Below are 16,501 nucleotides of genomic sequence, written 5' to 3'. Positions count from 1 at the left end.
AAAAAGAGTCATAGGGTACCAACCTCAGGTTATTTGCATGTAGTGGGTAATTGAGGAGCCTGAAGGTAGTAGGAGCAAATAAAAAGGGTTTCACTGCATCATAGGGTTTCTTTGGCTGGGACTGTTCCTTGGTGCTGCTACCTTGTGTCTGTGCCATTGGAGTAAATAAGCCTGCTCTTGTAAATGCTGATCTCCAGCTGCGTAGTGAATTCCGGTGCCAGCTAAACCTATGCTCAGTCACTCACAGCAGTACATTGCTTCATGGTATGCTACTGCTCTATTGCTTTCACCGCAAGCACCAAAGGAAAGGCTGCAAGATGCTTTCCTTTGGGTCTCAACTCCCAGGTATGCTTCAGCATTTGGCTGCTTTGGGGGGGTTTTATTGCTCACTCCTCACATTGTAAAAGTAGCAAAGTTTCCTGTTGTGTTTCATGCCATGTTTCTACTTGACAGCTTACTTAATCCTTGAGTTTTCCTCTCCCTGCTAATCTCAGGATTAAGAAAAAGCTGTGCAAGGATGACTTCAGCCTTTAGAAATATTTTCTTTTTTAAAAATAAATCCAAAAATTAACCTGCAATGAGCAATGCTTTTTATTTAGAACTGAATTCATGAATTTTAACTGAAGATGGGCATATTGGGCATTAATATATGTATAATTATGCAAAACCACTGTTATGCCTCTAATGAAAATCAGATTCTACCACTGAGGCTGTGTTTGGCAACTGTATATCTTCATTTGTGCTGTATTTTTATTCTTTTCCTAGCTGCATGACCTAGGATTACAGTTGCTATGGCAATAAGACAGTTAGTGAAGGAAGGAGTGAAAGGTAAGTTTGTACGTCTGCCTGTGTGATGGGGGTGGCAGGGAGGGGGGAGCTGACAGTCTCCTTCCTTGTTGCTGCATCTTCCTCCTGCTGTTGCTGAGACTGGAAAGCACTATTGCACATGCTACAGTATTTCCTGAGAAGCTCGAGGATGGGTGCTCAAGCAGTAGTAGCAATGTGGGGTTTTTTCCCCAAGCATTATGTGTGTATGACCAGGACATGGGATTGCTGTGCTGGGACTGTCTTTTCAGTGGGGATAAGAGGGGACCAATCCCCTGCGTGTGTGTTTGTGCCAATGGCCTCAGAGGGGTTTAGAGGTGGGGATGGCTGAGCTAGTAGGGCTGAGAGTAGAACATTCCAACTACTCTTGTGTATTTGTTGACCTGTGTTTGTGATCCTGTGTGCCCTGGGCTTGGAGCTGGAGATGCTGTTACCAGCCCTCCTCCTGGGGCTTGCTTTGTGGTGCTTGCTGAAGGTCAGGCAGCATCCCCCACAGCCCTTCCAGCAGACAGTGTCAGCTCCACACCTGAGCAACTAGCTCAGGCGTGCAGAGGTTGTGCTGCTAAGTAATTAATAATGGGCAAAGTTTGTCCTTGGTGCAGTTTCCTTTATTGACAAGGAACATAAACAAAGTCCTATTTCCCTGAAAACAGCTGCCCAACACTCTTAGTCTGTGTCTCCTAGCCTGTGCTCTGCAGCCAAATCTCTCCCTTAATTTGCTGTTCATTGTGTGCGAAGTGCTTCCCTGGCTTCCTGCCTGCCTCTCCCATCCTGCTGCCCCTGCCTTTTTCTGCACCCCTCCATCAAAACTGCCCTCACCATTTGCTTTAATCTCCTGGTGGAAATGCCTACCATGGAAACAACAGGCTGACCAGCCTCGGTGATTGCCAGATTGATTCAGACACTTTTTTTCTGCATTTGCCTATTCCAAAATAGCTGAAGAGCTTCTTTCTCTTTCCTCCCAAAACAATAATGGCTGCTGCCACCACCAGCTTAAAGAGCTCTCACCTGATCCTCCCAGCAGCAATGTTTTTGTAAGTCTGTGGAGCTCTGGGCCCTGTTCTTCTCTTGTGTATTTTGTGATTTAACATATTGAGGGCTGGTGAGTAAGTTTCAGGCTCTCACCAATTGGTCTCAGTAGTCTTGAACATCTCCTCGGACTTGTTAAACTTTTTACTAGGTATAGATTTTCCACCAGAGGTCTTATTATTGTGATTATCAAAAGACAAAAGTGTTTTAAAAGACTCTCTCCTCTCCTGCCATGCTTTATGCTTTTCCTCAAGCGAAATCTTTGCCTGTTTGCAGCTTATCAACAGTGCAGCTGCTTTAATGCAAGCAGACAGCACTCTCCCACTCACTTGGATAGAGCTAAGGCAAGTGAGCTGACTGACGGGGACAGTCCTGTGCTTGTACTGCTCTCTCCCTTTGAGGAGAACTCTTCCAAGACACTGAGCTTCTAAGAAGGGGTCCTCTTCATGCTCAGCCGCCCTCCCACCCACAGCCATTGGCGTCCATTAGAGGCTACACAAAATGCCTGTGCTCACAGAGGACACCACAGCTGGGGAGAAGGTGGAAAAACCTATTGGGTGTTGTCTGGTGGGGAGTAGGGGAAGCTGCTTGTCAGTCACAAGGGTGGGAATTTGAAAGAGCTGTATTTCAGCCTGTTGGGGAGCTGTTGCCACCCTCTCATGGGAGAGAAGATACCCTTGGGGCTAAGGCTTTTCTAGCTCAGAACTTGTGGAAGCTTCCCAAGAGCAGCTGCCTCACCTGTTCCTCCAGTGGCAGCCTGTCTTCCTCCCAAACCCCAAATATCATGGTAGGTATTGAGGGCAGAACAAACCTGCAGCCTGATCCTCACTGTTCAACAAAGTAAGCTTGCCTGCGTCTTCTCCAGACCCCAGGGCTCAGCAGAGCAGGCTGCCCAGCTTTCCCCTTGAGGACAGTTTCAGAGGTTTGGCAAAGGCAGCCTCGAGATCAAGAACATGCTTCTGTGTGCATAACCTTAAAAACAACCCCAAGAAAATAAAGAGCTGTGCAAGGGAATGTGCAGCTCAAAAGGAGCAAAACAAACTCTCATGTGTTTTGCCTCCCCTTCCTGAAGTCAGTGTCCTGGTTTCATCTTGGATAGAGCTAATTTTCTTCCTAGTAGCTGGTAGTGTGGTGTGTTTTGGCTTTAGCCTGAGAATAATGCTGATAGCAACAACTAAGACATCTGTGTGTTAAGTAACACTCACTCTGATCAAGGACTTTTCGGCCTCTCATGCTCTGCCAGTGACAAGGGGCACAAGAAGCTGGGAGGGAGCAGAGCCAGGACACCTGACCCGAACTAGCCAAAGGGGTATTTCTCCCCACGTATTTCATACCATACTGCATGACATATCATGCTCAGTATAGAAGCTGAAGGGAGTTGGTAGAAACTGGGGGGAGTTGGCTGGGAAGGACCTATTGCTGCTTGAGGATGGGCTGGGCATCGGTTACCAGGTGGTGAACAGTTGTATTGTGCATCACTGCTGCTTGTTGGGGTCCTTTGTTATCTTTCTTATTTCCCTTTAAATTATTATTATTTTTAGCATTAATATTATATTATACCTTATTTTAATAATTAAGCTGTCTCTTTTTTCTGCTAATCCATTTCGGCTAGCTCCTGCTTCAGCTGTGCCACATCTCAAGGTGCCCTTGCATTATAGATATGAAGCTCTGCAAGTGGAACTGAGCAATAACGAGGATGATAGTTCATCTAGCTTGGACATGTCACTGAGGTTTAGTCAGCCTATGTCCTGTGTCAAAACTGCTTCCATCAAGAAAAAATGATGGCTCATTGCTATAGCAGACTCCTTTCTGAAGGGAACAGCCCAACGTGCACACTGGACCCACTTCTTAGGGAAGTCTCTTGCCTCCCTGGAGCCCGAGTTAAAGATGTGAAGAGAAAGCTGGCAGCCAGTCACAAGTGGTGTTCCCCAGGGCTCAGCACTGGGACCAGCTCTGTTTGATATCTTTATCAGTGGTCTGGATGAGAGGATTGAGGGCACCCTCCGCAAGTTTACAGATGACACCAAGTAAGGTTGGGAGTGTTGAAGGGTGGGAAGGCTCTGCAGAGGGATCTGGATAAGCAGGCATTTTAGGCCAAGGTCAAAAGTATGAGGTTATACAAGGCAAAGTTGCCAGTCCTGCACTTGGTCTATGCAACACCACAGGTGTGGGGAGAGCACCTAGAAAGCTGCTTGGTGGAAAAGGACCTGGGGTGCTGATTGACAGAGCTGAACACAAGCCAGCTACCATGCCAGGTAGCCAAGAAGGCCAGTGATGTCCTGGCCTGTAGCAGCGGCAGTGTGGCAGCAGGGCCAGGGCAGGGATCATCCCCCTGTGCTGGGCACTGGTGAGGCTGCACCTCAAATCCTGTGGTCAGTTCTGGGCCCCTCACTACAAGAGAGACACTGAGGTGTTGGAGCAGGTCCAGAGAAGAGCAGCAAAGCTGGTGAAAGGGTCTGGAGCACAAGTGTGATGGGGAACGGCTGGGGGAACTGGGGGGTTTTAGTTTGAAGAAGAGAAGGCTCAGGGGAACCTTATTGCTCTCTACAACTGCCTGAAAGGAGGATGGAGAGAGCTGGGGTTGGTCTCTTCTCCCAAGTAACAAGTGAACAGGGCAAGAGGAAACAGCCTCAAGCTGCGTGAAGTGGGGTTTAGATTGGGTATTAGGAAAAAATTCTTCATTGAAAGGGTTGTCAAGCACTGGAACAGGCTGCCCAGGAAAGTGGTTGATTTGCCATTCCTGGAGGTATTTAAAAGATGTGCAAATGTGGTGCTTAGGGACATGGTTTAGTGTTGGACTTGTCAGTGCTAGGTTAATGGTTGGACTTGATGACCTCTAAAGTTCTTTTCCAACCTAATCGATTCTGTGATCTCATCCATAAGCTGAGGCTTACCAGGATACGGTCCCTCTTCCAGCCAACGACTAGGGCGGAGGTGAATGCAAAGCAAAGGCAGATTTATTTCATGGCCCCTCGGGAGTCTGGTTAATGAAGCAGGTTGACTAGTAGTAGTGAAGTGTCAGATGTCCATCTTTACAATGGAGGCATTAAGCCTCTTGGGCTTAGTTACTCTGTAGGCCCAAGCGCAGGTCAGCAGTACACCGAGTCATGAACATGAGGCTGAGATTTCGGAGTGGCCTGTCTAACACCTTTGGCCTTCAGTTTGGATCTGCCAGTGCTATGTCAGAAAAATCTATATAGCATTGAGCAGCGTCTTCATCAGCCTTTGACTTCTCCGATCCCCTCCCTTAGCCTTCTGCAGGTCAGAGCTGAGATGTGTGTTTACATGCAAACTTGCAGTGCCTCTGCCAGTTGGGTATAAACAGCAGGCTGGAGGCCACCTGCGTGGCTGTCAGACAGTCCTTTTCTCTGGAAGAAAACCTGCTGCAAAAAAAATAACAGATAATTTCGTGATTTCTCCTCTCCCTTCTGTAAATACTCATCATAAGTGGTTAAAAGGGAGCAGCTGCAGATGATGAATCCTGGCTTGTCATTGTCCTTCATCAGCAGGATGGCCTAGTCAGCACTCAAATATACTTCCCCTCTGGTCCCCTGCTGCTTCTGTGCACTGCATCCTCATGCTGCTCAGAGATCATAAAGAGCATATAGACAGGGATGCAGCAAACATATGCTGTGCCTGTGACCGTAATCTCAAATGAGCTAGTTGGGTGCTTAAGGGCAGAAGCTATTACCAGCGTAGGAGCAGTTGGATAGATGCAAGGTGGCCGTGAGGAGGGGTTGCCATCAGAGGCCTGGTCTCTCGGAGAGAGGAGTGGGCAGTGGGGTCATAAGAGGTCACAGCCTGAATTTTACGTCTTCGGACAGTGATGCAGCAGCATGGCTCCATCACAGCCCTTGCGTTCTGTCCACAAGAGTGCCGTCAAATACAGGCATGTCATCTTGAGGGCCAACAGGTAGCTGGGAGCTCTGTGGATGGAGCTGTCAGGGTCCTGTGTGCTTGGCAGGGAAATGAGAGACATGGCAAATCCTTCTCATTGCAGGACAGAAGGAAATGGTGGTGTGTAGGAGGGATGCAGCTGGCTGATGAATTGGCCACCTGCTCTGGGATCCAATGTAACTGCAGTGTCGATAGGCAGGTTATCAGCTGCAGCACAGCAAATAGATGGCAACTTGGGGGCGTTCTGGCATTTTTGGTTTGTTTTTTCTCAAAAGTTGTGATATGTTGTGATGTCCCTTTACATCAGATGCCTGTGCTCCCGGATTGTCCCAGGTCACCAAGGGAGGAGAGGCAGTGTCCAGTTCCCATGCCCTGCTTCTCTTCTGCAGTTAAGTCTTTTGGCAGCTAAAATCAAACCATAAATTGCCTGGATGTTTTAATACTGAGGGCATAGCTTGCCTGCCTAGATCTTTGCCTTTGTCTAAGAAGTCATGACTTCTCTGAGCTTGGTGCTGAGAGTGCTGGATGAGGCTGCTCTGATCACTGCAAGGGAATGTTCAAGCCTGCAGCTGGCGGGTTCCCCATGCTCCCTCCGTTAAACCTGTGGCAAACGCATGTGCACCTATTTTTCCAAAGTTCAATTTTTCCCACTAAGGTTTTCTTCTCGTATACAATAGGGTAAAGCAGGGTGTGTTTTCTGTTTGGTTCTCTTCGGCTGGGGATAAGATATTTTGGCTGGAGGTCTGATGCCTGGGATTTCATCTGCGGGGGCCGGGCTCCTGCTGTGACTGAGTGCTAGTGACCTCTAATGGACAGCTCCGAAAAGCCTCACTGAGGCATGGAGGCCTTTTAGACACGAGGTTTTATTGTTACCGTAATTTTTATACGCAGACACTGTGAATGTGGCATTAGAGATGTCTATCCCTGGATCCCATGAGATGGATCCAATTAGAGATCCACCCCTGGCAGTGTTCAACGGCGGGCTGTGCAGAGCCTTGGCTGACATGGTTTAGTGTGAGACATCCTTGCCCATGGCAGGGGGGTTGGAACTGGATGATCTTAAGGTCTTTTCCAACCCAAACCATTCTATGATTCCATGTCTTGCACATCTTTAAAACAGTCCTGTTTCTTATGACTTGTGTACTTGCTTTTGTGTTTCTATTCCTCCTTAGCCAGGAGAAAAGCAGCAGCTAAAACACTCCAACCTGTTGGTCTTCACAGTGTGTCCATTTTCCTTGGCATCTGAAGAGTGGGGAAGATGAAAGGGATGCAGGAAGGATAGACGGAAAATAAGCACTGTAGTCAGCTTCTTGGTCCCCTTTAAAAAGCACTTTATCAACCAGGGCAAGCACTGCAGCTCCATTGTTTGTGATTTGAAGCACACAGATCATTTCAAGTGCTGGTTTGTTTTTAAAAATTGGAGTAAAGTTATGTCCATGTGGAAGATGAGGAACCTTTCTTTTCCCCTAAATCAAGGGGAAGAGATCATGACTGTGTGACAACCTACACAATAATGTACCCTGCAACTTGTTTTGCTAGTAAAAGCGTTTGACATCCTGAGATATCTGCTGAAAGCAAATAATTTGTGCTTACAACTTGATGTGTGTTGGGAGCATTTGATGTATCCTTTTCTTATAACCTCTTAAGGCTCCCTTTTCCTTTTCTCTAGGACTCTTGCTCTTGGTGTGAACTCTAGAGGTGGGCCATAGGTGTGCTTTTTCAAAGGTGGGAAGGAAACAGCACTTCAGCTTTTCCCTGTCCTCTTTGGGATACCTAAAATACAGCACCTTATTCAAAGGACAACTGATTAAATTAAAAGATGGCAAGCTTGGACCTAAGCTCCACATCATTGCTAAGTGAAAGCATACTGTAAAACTAACTCCCTGCTCCAGAACAGCACCACAAGCAGGATGTCTGCAGGATTCATTTGGGCTGGACATGCGAGAGGTGACTGAGAAAATCTAGAGGTTTTGGAATAAATCATAATATTTACTGATAGTATTTTAAACCCTATGCTTCAGTTCCTCAGCCAGTTTCTAGGTTTTGGTGCATGACAGGACTAACACAGAAGATCAGTGCTTCTGCATCACTTACCTTCTCTACAGCACCTGGTAGTGACCGCAGGGAGGCCAGACTCAGTAAAGGGATTTTCCTGGAACAGCAGCCCCATGTTTTTCCAGGGAGCTGCACATCTCCTTCCCTTGCTCCCGCCTTACTTGAGGCTGCCAGCAATGTTTACAGGAAGATTAAGTGAACCAGAAGGTTGTTTGATCTTATTGAAGGTTGGCTTGACTTAATGCTCCCCATTCCAGATGAATGAGTAAATGGGGGCTGTCATGTTGTAACCAGAACCTCAAGTTGCCTCATTTTTACACCCTGTACATCAGGCTGGGGGTTTTGTAGGTGATGGTGCTCTCCATATTGGCTCTCAGCAACTCCCATCCCGCAGCATATGGGGCTTTTCTGATACAAGCTTGACCCCAGCAACTCAAAAAGGCAACAAAATAGCCTGTGCTTTGAGATAGCAATGATTCGGGAGACAAGGCTCTGTTAGGTGGCTCCTGAAAGGTGGCTATTGTCATTTCACACTTGAGGATGGCACAAGGTGAGGGAGCAGGGAGAAAAGGGAGAATGAGGGTGGTGAAAGCAGATATAATCCAGAGTAATGATACGGGGCTGAGCACGGGAAATGGAGCCTGCGGATCAGCAAGGGATTACTGCTTTATTAGCCTCTGGATTAGTGTCCTAGGGCCAGAGACTGCAGAATAGACTGTATTGATTTATTGCTTATCAGCTGGTGCTGACTGACTGACTGATTTGGGTTTGTCCCAGTAAGCTCCCCAGTTTGGGGAGGTATTTTCTGTGTTCAAGCTGCTATACCACAGTAAATAGCTTGGAAAGAGGTGGATTTTAGGAACAAAACAGCCACATGGAGAAATTATAGGAGGACTCTGGTGAAATAATCACACAGCAGTTGTTCAGTACTGTCCTTTTTCTTCCTTAAATTGTAAGGACTCTCTTATCTCTAGATCAAGTCTCTTAAGACATAGCTGGAGACTTACAGTCTTTGCTTGAAATAGCTTTGATTCCAGAACCTTCCCATGTCCCTATTTAGTCTTCAAAGGTGAATTCAGATTAGTCAAATCTATTTTGGCTACAGGTTTAAAATGTCTGGGGATATAATTTTAACCACAGAAAACTGTCTCTTTATTGATACGTGTGTGTGTGAATAAGGAAGAGAAACAGACGGTGTAAAGAAAATACAGTATGCCTGCAGCCTTTTTGAAATTGTGCTGTGAAGTTGGAGAAGGCAAGGACAGAGACAAAGGTGGCAGAAAGTGATATTGCTTCAGCAGGGGATGCAGCTTGCTCTGAGGCAGCAACAGTTCCCTGTAATAAAGGTAATAGCCCTGGTGCAGGGGTATTACCCTTGGTCTGTGGCATAGGTTTAGGCTCTGCGGTATCAAAGATGGTGTTACACTAGTGTTTCTAGCCTTTATTTGCAAAGGAAAGTTTCCAGTCATGAACCTATTACAACTTCATGCACTTTGAGGCTTGAAACAGCAAACAACAGGAATTAAGTCTTTTGAGCAGAGCTGACTCCCCCAGGCACCCATCACCAGAAATTTCTGAATAAAATGCTGCTCATTTAAACATGTGAAATTTGCTATGATACAAGCGGTGAGAGCTGGGCATGCACAGATAATGAGGAAAATGAAGAGCCACCTAACAGCAAGGCTTCTGTCTGTAACATGCGTATTGTGATGTGGAATTGAAGAGAGTTTCTGTATGAATAATAGTTAATTAGAGCTGTAGTTCCTGGATGAACCTTTGCAAATCTCCAAGTGTCAGCTAGTGTGGTCCACAGCCAGAAATACAATCCCTCCAAGCTCCATGCAATCACACTGGCATCTGAGCTACTTCACTTCCATAATGCTGTTGACCACAGACCTTGGAGTAAGCGAGTGCATCCTGGGGCTTGACTGTTGTCTCTCAGAAACCATGCTCAGGGCTCCTGGCCTCACAGAAGTGTTAGAAGCAGTTTTGTGCTGAGGCTATGATCATGATCTTGAGGTCCTTTCCAACCCTAACTATTCTATGTTTCTATGATTCTATAGTGGCTCTTGGGAAGTATTCACTGAGCTTCAGTGAGTGATACTCATCTTGGAGACCTTTGAGGAAGTGCAGGTGATTGATGAGCTTACGTTGATGACTTACGGACTAACACCAGGGCCTAATGTGGTAAAGGCATTTGGCTACCAGAGGTACTATATTTTCATTTAGAGGTAAACCTAAAGACTTAGTTGTTAATGATGCCATAACATCTTCCACATGAGTCTGAATGCAATCCTCAATGTTCCACTAAATTTCAACTAGAGAAATTCTGCTGACTTGGCATTTGTTCTGTAATACAGCTAGACCAGTTACTCCTCATTTTCCCCTCTCTGACTGTGCTATATAGTTTTATAATGGAGTGGTTTATAACTTGGTTGTGATGTGATGCCAGCTATGTCTCAGAGTTAGATTAATGATCCCTGTATAATATGCATATATGTCTGTAAAGCACTTTGGATGAAAGATGCTAAAAAATGCAGGTTATTATTTTGCCCTTCCCTGCATTTTGCTTTGTTGCACCCTATTTAGCAGCTTTGCTGCTGTTCTGTCTCAACGCCTTGTTGAATAAAGTGTCCTGAACAGTTTGGTGAGCACTGGCATATTTTATTAATTGCCTTTTACAGGTTGTTTTTCTGTCTCTTTTGAAACTTGTTATTTCACAGACATAATGAAAAATGAATGTTTTAAGCTAAAGTTCTAGCAACCAAGGTGGGGGGGAAGGGGGGAGGGAGGAAAGCTCAGCAAGGTATTTGGCCTATTTTAAGCCAAGCTTTGGATCTGAGGTGATACCAGAGACTCCTGTCAGTAGGGACTTAGGGTGCAGGAATAATAATAACTGTAAAGGAGGAGAGATGGGTGCACAGTGTTCCAGGCAGGATAAAATAAACCAGCAACCCATCTGGGTCTCTGACGACTTCTCATAGAAGGGGTTTGTACTCAGAGATTTGTTCTGACAGCAGTGTTTTGAAAATGTTTAGGACTCATGCCATCACACTTCTTTTAAAGTCTGATTACCTTATGTGACATATCCTCGGCTGCTGTAAATTGATACCACTTCATCAGCTTCAGCGACATCTTGTCAGTGTACATCGGCAGAGGATTAGACCTCTGCATGAAGCATGTTGCCTTGAGCTGGGTTGGGATCTCATCATAAGTCATTACAAGCCTGTTGAGAGAGTGCTGAAGGGAAGACACAGGTTATGATATAGGTCATGGTGAAGACTGACCCAGTAAATTGAACTCATTTATTTTTGATTTATTACTAATTCCAGTTTTTCTGTATGATTTTGGCTCCAGGACACATTGTCTTCTGAGACAGAAAAACTTCTAGCTATGAAGATCTCTGTTCCATCCTTTGTAAGAACAGCGTGATATTGATTCTGATGTTCTGACCAGAACCAATGGGAGAAACTGTATTCTCAATACCATTATTCCCCTTGCAGCTATCTTTGATACTCATCTTTGCTGCTTGTCACAAGGCTACTGTGCGATACCTTTGTGCTGCAGTGTTTTATCATAACTCGGGCATAAGACTTTCTCTATGAAAGATGGTTTGAAGTGTCCTTTGGCATCCATTAATGTGAAATGTGCTGTAGAAATGTAAATCATGTCACTGGCTGTCAGGAGCACCTGGCCTTCAAAGAGTGTCCCGCTGCATTACTGAGAGAGGGGGTGAGGAGGCCAGCAGGTCAGGGCAAAGCAAAGAAGCTGAGTTTTTAATTTCACTTAGTGGACTCTTGTCTGCAGGCTAGCTTCCAGGACCTGCCCTGGGACTAGAGCTCCTGCATGTAAGGGCCACAGTGCTGCTCAGCTGGTGGATATGGAGGAGAACATACCATTGCCCTTGCTCCTGTGACACTGCATAGGCAGTGCTCTGCCCCTGGTGGGCAGATTGTTCTCACTGTGGGCAGTGCTTCTTACAAATACAGACACATTTCACTTTTGGGACTCGGTCACCGTCTTTTCTTGTGGTTTGGGGGTCTGAGCTGGGAAGGCTTCCCCACACTGGTAGCACCAGGGAGTGCCATGCTGGGACTCTTAGCCTGGGTTGGTAGGAGTGGGTTCAGACACACACCCAACCATCATGGCGGAGTTCTTCCTGCATTATTTCAGCCCTGAGTGAGCTCAGTTCACTGCACGCCATAGTACCAGTGTGTCTTCCAATGTGAAAGCAATATTTTCAGCGGCTATTGACTTTCTGTGTAAGGCCACTGGCTTACTTGCCCAAGTATAAACCTCTGGTTTACCCTAAAGTACCACTGTCCAAGCCAATGATGGGTAAATACATCCCCTGTGATGATCCAAGGGCAGCTCACTGTCAGCTGATTGGTGCTACAAAACAGCTATGGAAAGCTTCAGTTTCAAAGTATTATGACCTGGGTTTAGATGCAGTCCAATCAATTAGCAGCTTACAAAGGTCAGACATGGGCATCACTTAACTTGTGCCAGAATACTCTGAGGTTTTTTTTTGTAATTTATTTTATTCTTTTAAACCTAAAATCCAATCATCTTTATCCAGTCTGAACCCCAACCCATCATACTCACCCAAGAAGTGTTGTTTCTAAAATGTGAGCTTTTTTGTTTTGAAAAGCTGTATCTTTCACTGAGCGATAGCCTTCTTCAGATCCCTTGACCTCTTTTGAGTTTGTGGCTAGCTGTAGGCCAGGTGAGTAGATCTGCTTCTCAGAACTTTAAGGCTCCCAGTGCAGACATCAGTTTTGTCAATATGCATTACTATTGTCTGCAGTGAGTCTGGTCATAACTAAGAAGGCTCTGTGAACAAAGAATATTTGCTCTGTGGTCCCAGAAAATAAATTGTAGTTTTCTAGGGTAGACAAAGGCTTCAGGCTGTCCTTAGGCTTAAGGAAATAGATTTGAGTCTTGCTAAATGGAGCATTTCTAACTGACACTGGGAAAGCAAGTGTGGACTACTTTGCCTCTATATCATGTATGTCTTGAGCCTACCAATGCATGTATATCAGATAATGTGCAGGTCTTTAGGCAAGAATTCTGAACCACTCAGCCTTGCAAATGGCTCCCTAATGGACTTTGCTTGAAGCCATACAACCTTGAAAGTGGGAGCTCCTTAGACAGGAATTAAACAGTATGTTTTAAAGGTTAAACTTTAAAGGTTAAACTTGTATTGATGGGGACAAGTGCAGACTTTGCTATGACTGAGGGTTGCTCACCCTGTTGGAAGTAAAGCTTATCCAGAAGAGCCTCTTCCCTTAGCAAAATGGTTTACTACCACTATTAGTGAAGTCTATTTCACAAGGAGATGGCACAGCTGAGAGAGATGATTTGAAAATATTACTCAATTCAAATACATGAAGCATGTTGTATTAAGATTTTGCTGCTGTCCATCTGCAACTTTTACTCGTTGACAAAGCTACATAGATTATTTAACAATGACTGTCACACTCTTGCTAATACTGTGTTGCTACTAATATGCCAAGTGCTTTGAAATAACTTGAATGTTGTCAGAGACCAGCTTTTCTAAGGGCTGCAATATCCAAATTTTGGTATAGCGAGAGACATGTAGTATAACCCCTCCTTGTCAGAAGAACATACTATGATTCTGAAGTAAATATTTCTGCAAAAGTGGAATATTTTCCTATACTTTCCCTCAGCAAGTAAGCCCCTGTGGCTATACAACTTGTGTACATGCACATACAGCATAGAGAATTGGCAGTGTCTACGTGGTAATTATTTTAACCAGCTTTGCATCCAATTTTGAAGCCTTCTAAATCTCCTCAGTAACAAAGTCCATTCTCTTGATTGTTTGTGTGATGTGTGGCCAATAAACCGTATTTCTGGCAATTTAAAGATGTTTTGTTGGAATGAAACTCTAATAGCAACTGCGTTATTTGTTTTCTGCAAATGCTTCTTTATCTCTAGAAACTGTTTTGCCAGAATCCTTGATGATAAGCTGACATAAAGTGTGACTTCAGATCAAATTAGGAAATGTTCTTTAAGCATTTGGCAAGGTCTCTTAGAACTTTTGCAATATTTGCTGTCTGAAGACTGTAAAGGTAGAATTTTCCAGAACATCCAGCACTTACCTAACTTTTCTGATCCATGCCTGACTGGATTTCTACAGAACAAAGTCTGGACCACAGTAAAGCCCATTTCAAGATCCTGTGCAAGAAAAGTGCACCATTGTCTGGTGGTGCTGGGCTGTGGAAGAGAGACTGAGGTTCCCCAACCACATAAGCCCTGCCACTTAAGAGAGCTGGCACTTGTTTTTACCGCAGTCTTGCACATAGCTAATGTTATTCACCAGTAGCTGAGCTACTTGGGTCCAAACTGGCTATGCACTCTCCTAGCATTGCCTGTGAATTTAGTGAGCTCTGTCTGAGCCCTTCTCCCCTTACAGGGGGGCTGCCCAAGAAGCCAGAGGATTTTGTAAACTCCCTTAGCCAAGCTGTTTGCTTTTATATTCAAGAAATAGCCTTCTGACCCAGCCTGTGCTCTTGGTGATTGCAGCATGCCAAAACAGTCCTGGCAAGATGAGGTGCTTGTTTAAGAAGCTTTTGCTATTTCTTTAACTTTTGGAGCATATATTTTATACTTTGTAGGATTACACTTTGTAAGATTATACTTTGTAGGATATACTTTCACCTTGCAGAGGTTTGACCTGCTCACTTGGGCAACAGCTGGGGTTTCTTTTGCTGATTCCTGCAAAATCAAGGAGCCTGCTCTTTTCTCTGTTAGCCTGCTTGCCTTGGGTATTCTGATCTGAAATCAGCAAGGGGTTTCTTGTGTACTTCACAGTCTGAGGTATGAGTAATTCCAGACAGACAAACTCAACTTGCCCTTTCTGCTGATTAAAACTGGTAACAGGCTTCAGTTTTGAAGTAAAGGCATGTGACGGAAGAGTACAAAGCATGCCATGGGGCCCCACCAAGGATGCTAGACTGCTGAAAACTGAGCCAGGGTTTGGCGGAACCACCTTGGACCTGTGACATTGCTTACCCAGGTCTGAGTCAAAGCCATCTGAAATCCATGAGGGCTGTCTGTCATACTCCATGAACCACAGATCTGGGCCCCCTATGGCGAGACTTGGGGGACAAGACTACGGCAGATTTTCTTTCTTAACCTGCTCTGTGCATCTTTATAATGTCACCAGCTGACCTGGGAACCTGATACTCTAATACAGTAGAATAAATCTCAATAAAACACATAGGTAAGCAAATGCAATTTAGCTTTTTTAATGAACTCCAAGCTACAGAAAGGCAGGAATTAGGCTTCTAAAAAACATCAGTTACCCTTTGTAGAGCTCGACCCAGGGTAGTGACTCTAAAAAAAAGGGTTTTCTCTGTCCTTTGCAGAAAGGCTGTAGTGGGAATATTTTTGGTGCCACTGGGAACAGCACCTGGCCTGTTCCAATTGTAAATTATATCCTTTCTGCACATAAAATTCAGTCTTTATATCAGTAGTTTTTCTAAGGAAAAATGGAAGTCTAAATGCAGCCCTCCCTAGATCTCTAATGTCCTGCACATAATTTTCCAGCAAAATGGATTCAGGAAAATGTTCCTCGTGCTTTAACAGTCTCAGAAATTACTTCAACTCATGTTGCAGTTCAGGGGCCAGCACATGGACCTGCAATAGCATGAAAATATTGTCTTAAGTGTTATTGAGAGGTGCATCTTGTTGATGTTGCTAGTCCAAAAAAGCCATGTTGGTTTTAGAAAGGAAGCCATACTGCAGGAAATCAATCTCCTTTTCCACTTATGCATCAGCTTCTAGCCAGAAATATATTGGCTAAGCTGGAGGGAGAGGGTTAGGTGAATGCAGAGAAAGGGAATGTATGAAGGTTTGCAGATTGTATTCTATATCTCTTGTGTCTCAGATGTTGCCCTTCACAGCACTGCATCGCGTGCCCTGCTGCTGTGCTCTGAGCTGAATGAGAAGCTGTGTAAAAGCTGACTGGAGTACTCTTTCCTTTAATAAGAGCTGAAGTGTATCTAGCCTGCTTTCCCTACCTTCTCTTCCAGAATAAGAGAAAACATGAAATTTAGTGGGTTGTCCTCCCCAGATAATGCTCTGCAACCTCTGTGGATCTGACTGTTTTGCCCACCCGAATCCTAGTACTGCAGTTTAGATGCAGAAAGTCTCCCCTACCCCCAGGAAACAGGAGACCACAGAAAAAGCTTTTTGTATGTGAGCCAAAGGCAGTGACTGCAGATGTCTCCAGGTCAAGAACCAAGAGGATATCCCTACTGGCAGTGTCTGCACTGGCCAATTCTTAATGCTTCCTGCTGATGCATTGCTGCTGGTGGAAGTGGTTGGTGCACTGGTGTCAGTAAGTCACCACCTCTCAGTTATGTTACAATTGATTTGTGCACTGTAATGTAACTGAGATTTCTCTACCCAGTATGAGGAAGCCAAGCTGCAGCCTGTACAGATGTAGCGTAGGTAGATTAAACCACAGAGAGGAAATATCTGTGAGAAGATGGAGGTGCAGCCACCTCTGCAGGTGTCCGCACTGATGTCTGTGCCACACACACAGATGTCTGTGCAGCCTGACTGCCTGCAGCGGTTATCTCTGTTTAAGTTAGCCTGTGTGAGCTGCAGTCACACCTGCTGCAGGTCAGGCATACCTGGAGGAATCAGAAGGTGCCTGTGCCACATC

At 45.2% G+C, this 16,501-nt stretch overlaps 1 protein-coding gene across 2 annotated transcripts in view; it reads left to right on the top strand.

Moving 5' to 3' along the window:
* Nucleotides 1-16,501, top strand: part of GRAP2 (GRB2 related adaptor protein 2) — a 107,777-nt gene that overhangs the window by 72 nt on the left and 91,204 nt on the right. The window contains exons 1-2 of one of the 2 annotated variants that reach the window (XM_065677923.1): nucleotides 48-345; nucleotides 766-828. The gene's annotated coding sequence lies outside the window, so the exon portion shown is untranslated. Of the gene's footprint in view, nucleotides 1-47; nucleotides 346-765; nucleotides 829-16,501 lie in introns of those variants that run through there. The other variant, XM_065677938.1, reaches the window with a different exon arrangement.

Source organism: Lathamus discolor, chromosome 1 (assembly GCF_037157495.1).
Source record: "Lathamus discolor isolate bLatDis1 chromosome 1, bLatDis1.hap1, whole genome shotgun sequence".
Classification (NCBI taxonomy): Eukaryota; Metazoa; Chordata; class Aves; order Psittaciformes; family Psittacidae; genus Lathamus; species Lathamus discolor.
The sequence above is the reverse complement of the archived record's forward strand: the minus strand, read 5'-3'. Positions and strand labels throughout refer to the sequence as shown.